The sequence below is a fragment of the Tarenaya hassleriana genome, unplaced genomic scaffold (assembly GCF_000463585.1).
Source record: "Tarenaya hassleriana unplaced genomic scaffold, ASM46358v1 Cleome63, whole genome shotgun sequence".
Taxonomy (NCBI): Eukaryota; Viridiplantae; Streptophyta; class Magnoliopsida; order Brassicales; family Cleomaceae; genus Tarenaya; species Tarenaya hassleriana.
In genome coordinates this window covers 224,632-229,035 of record NW_010968819.1, presented here as the reverse complement: position 1 = coordinate 229,035, position 4,404 = coordinate 224,632, and positions in this window count along the sequence as shown.

Below are 4,404 nucleotides of genomic sequence, written 5' to 3'. Positions count from 1 at the left end.
GATATATAAGTCATAGGCGGTCTCTAGCAAGACACTATGACTACCTATCTCGAATAGAGTTGGTTCGTGATCTTACGAACACCAGTGATGATTCCGGCTGATGATCCTTTTGTATCGCGATATCATATGTCGAATATAAGGCATGGACAAGCCACCTTATCTGATTCGACTGCTTTCTCGTTCACTGAGTTCGACTGTCTGAAATAGACGACGTTCGTCTATAGTGCGGCCACCCATTTCTACAGTCTCGCTCACACGAGGGGGCCAGCGATATCTCTCTCTTTTACGAGAGGTACAAATCCCGTCTTGACTATCTACAATCCAGTACATGATTCGTTTCGTACCTAATACACGCCTTTATAGTCCTCCTGCTACGCAGGACGTTTGACGTAATCAAAGCACGCAACTCCTCATGTTGGATTCCGTAGATATCTCAGGTCTTAGGATCCAATCATGGAACCGTCATATGAGATTCAAGTCATGACGCTAGTCCATGTGACAATCTCATGCGGGTCAGTCCAGTATTTCATTCTGCAACGAATACCTATGATTGTGATCGTATCCAATACCTATGATCATCTATGTGATCATCAATCACACATCATACTAGTATTATTATGTCGTTATTCCCATAACGACACAAGACTAGGGAGTTTAGTATCATTTATAATGATACATGGATTTCATAACAGATCTAGCATGCAAGAACATGTAATGAATAAAATACTCTCATAAAAACACATAGAAAGTATCAATACATCGAATGTATCTGAACAAAGCTCATAATCAGTACATCATAGAGTACTAAACCAACAGTAGTTGCATGTGCATATAGTGAGTGGTAGGAGATATGGAAATCATGTGCATAAAATCGTTTTGAGCATGAATGTGATGACTTATGGGATGATAGAGTATAAACATTTTGAAAAAACTTGGTGATCCGTTGAACTTGGTCGAGTCTTGTTGAATTGGTAGCTTGATCTTTAGGATTGTCTAGAATAACTTGTGGGATGAATCTGTTGGTTGGAACCCGTAGGATCGAAATTGTCTATCCAAGTGCAAAAAGTTTTCCTAAGAACCGTTACCGTTTTACTAAGTCAGTAAAGTCTACTATTATTTTTATTCTAATTCTTATGTGCAGAAAAGATATAGAGCATCTCGACACTGCGCTGTCATTATGTCGTCAACGAAAATCGTTCGAGGACATGAGTGCATCGATTCGATTGTTTGGGTCTAAGTTGTGGGTCAGGTAACCCATCTAAAAAAATCAACAAAAAGAGCGATTAAGAATCCTTTAACTTCAACGTACTAGAAACCCGAGATACCAGCAAAGGTAAAAGAAAGATCTAGATCTAGATGAAAAGAAAAAAAAACAAGAGAAAGTAAAGAAAAAGAGAAAGAAAATGAGCTTGAATGCGTAGACTAGATACGATTAAGTAGAATGATAATTAGGTTCGAGAAACATGTTTGGTAGATAATAGAAACCCTTAGATTGGTTTCAGGTAGCGGTATAGATCCCATGGTTAGGATAGACTATTCTTTAGAGAGAGAGATCATAGTAAACGGACGTGATTATTATTCACGGTGAACTAGGTCGGATAGAGGTTTAGCTTTTGATTCCCATGATGATTCACATTGATGTCTCGACCGTTTTCTACACTCGTTATTCTAGAGTTATGCTCGAGGATGAGCAAAGGTTTAAGTCTGGGGGAGTTGATAACACCGTAGTTTTGTTACACCCGTAACCCGTCTCCCGCTCACGAGTTGTGCCACATGGACGCTCAAACATATAATAAAATAGCGGGAATTTAAAAACATTTTATTTTATTACACACGCAGCGGAAAAACAAAGATATGTTTTACAAACCCACATACAGTAGTATACACACCAACATAAGGACGACAACTATAATATAATACAGGGTCAAGTCACCGCCCGTACAAACCAACATAAGTCCAAAGAAAGAAAAGTACATGATCCAGATAGCTCCTCACACGTCACCAGTACCCTCGTCCTGCTGCTGCCAATACTGCTCCGTGTCTGAAACGTTGCATAACAACGTCCATAAGCTACGTGCTTAGTGAGTACTTCGGGTTAGACCCGCAGATCATACTCAAATTGCAAATGGCCAAACACAATCAATATTATACACGCACTAGATATAAGTGTATACATATATACACACTTCATGCCATGAAACACAGTTCACTCAATCGCACAAGTAATTCACTTATCACGCACACTCAGTCCAAATGACAAGTCATTGGACATAACCGTCAAATCATCTCTATGTGCATCGCACACATAGGATATCGCAAGGATCAGGTCTCACCAGTCCAGGACATATGTACACAAGTCATAGCTTGACCCATCGGATCTCTCAGTAATAACCGTACCGTCAAATCATCTCCACGTGTGCATCACACACGTGGATAAGGACGCTCCATGTGCAACGCACATCCCCCGCTCTCCTCGGCAATCGCCGGAACAATAAAACACGTCATCCAAATCCCTACTCCATAAAACATAATACATCAACCATCCCCTCTGATATCGATGTCACCTCTCGATACCAGAGCGCCAGGTGCCTCCCCCAGCCCACCACCGACTATGTCGAGCGAAGTCAGTACACAACTGACAACCTCTCGCCGGCCGTCCGCCACGGAGAAACTCATTGGACCCGAGCTGAGGTCTTTCTGAGTTCCTTCGCATAACCTCGTCGGGGGAATCGCTCAATCCCGAGTCACGGGTAAATGTATTGCCAGTCTCTGCCGGGAGAATCACTCAATCCCGATCCCATTCCATAGCTAGTGGAACGTTGGCGCGGTTACTGTGTAACCGTAGAATTTCCTCAACCCCGTGATAGCCGAATAACTCAAGACTATCACGTGTATAATCGGCTCCAAGCTCTGCCCGTGGACAACCAATCACAATCATGCCTCCTCAATATGAAACCCGACCCCGGTCGGAGATCATAAAGAGGAGATCTCAACAATGCAACCATCGGGATATCACCTGAAACCCGCTACAATCACACGCTCAACCTTATCCCGGCCCTCCGGAATAAAGTCTCACGCCATGCCAACTACCCGGTTCCCCAATCACATGCATTCATATATTATTATACTTAATCGGGTATACACACGTCCTTACTTGTCATCTTGATTATCTCGTTTCCTTTACATTCATTTTATTCTTTTATCCTCCGATCTAATCAAATTGGGTCCGACCATTCCGGATTACCAATTCAGCTCGTTCCGAAGGTTTTACTTACCGTAAGTTGGTTTCATTCAAGTTTCATGAGGTTCGGGTAGGAAACGGGACTAGGTAGGTCACGTGTAGGGGTCGGTTGCATCGGATTCCGTTCGGTCCGAAAGAACGAACCAAAACGGGGAGACAGAGGTCCAGAACGGACGGTCTGCCCCGTCTGAAACGGACGGTCTAGTGGTCTGGTCCCTTCGGTCTGGTCGAAGCTGGAACGGACGTTCTAGGTCAGAATGGACGGTCCAGGTCCAGAACGGACGGTCTGGACTCGTCTTCTTCCTCCGAAATCCTGCGAACCCTAGAACGGACGGTCCATGCCTGGAACGTTCGGTCTAGGCGCACCAGGAACTTCGGGTTTCCAATTTTTGCACCAAACTCAACAAGTTATATATAAAAATGATCCCTAGAACATTAGGAATCCAAATCTAACACCAATTTCATGCAATTTTCACTCAAAGCAATCAAATCTCCATTTTCAATTTGATTATCATTTTCGGGCATAATCCGAAACACTCACCTAGCTCAAATTCGAGCTTGGGGTTTCGTTGGGGATGTTATGTAGTGTTGATTGCTGTGTTTATTTGTTGATTTCGATCGAAATCGGAGCTCCAATCGAAGGTTGAAGTTTTCGGATTTTTGAAAGAAAGTTGCGAAAGAGTGAGAGCTGGCGCATGCCGGAGGGAGGCCAAAATTGCGGCGGTGACTCAGCATAAAGGAAGAGGTGGCGCGTGACCTGACCAAGTCCGCCGGAACGGACGGTCTGCACAAGCAGAACTGACGTTCTGGCCCATTTTCGTCCGTTTTTCTCGCTCGTTTCGGTCCAATTCTTCGGGTCAACTTTGTTAGGGTCTAATTTAATATTTAAGGGACATTTTTATGGCTTATATTTGATTTTCTAAAATTCGATTTCAAAGTTGAATTTACGGGTTATTACATTATACCCCCTTAAAATGAATTCGTCCCGAATTCTAATAAGGGAATTGAGAAAAGATACGTACCGAAGAGATGTGGGTAATGGTCGCGTATCTCTTGCTCTGGCTCCCATGTCATGTCCGAGACTCCTTGGCTGCTCCAAATAACTTTAACCAAAGGAATCTCCTTGTTCCGCAATCTCTTGATCTTTCCATCAACGATCTGAA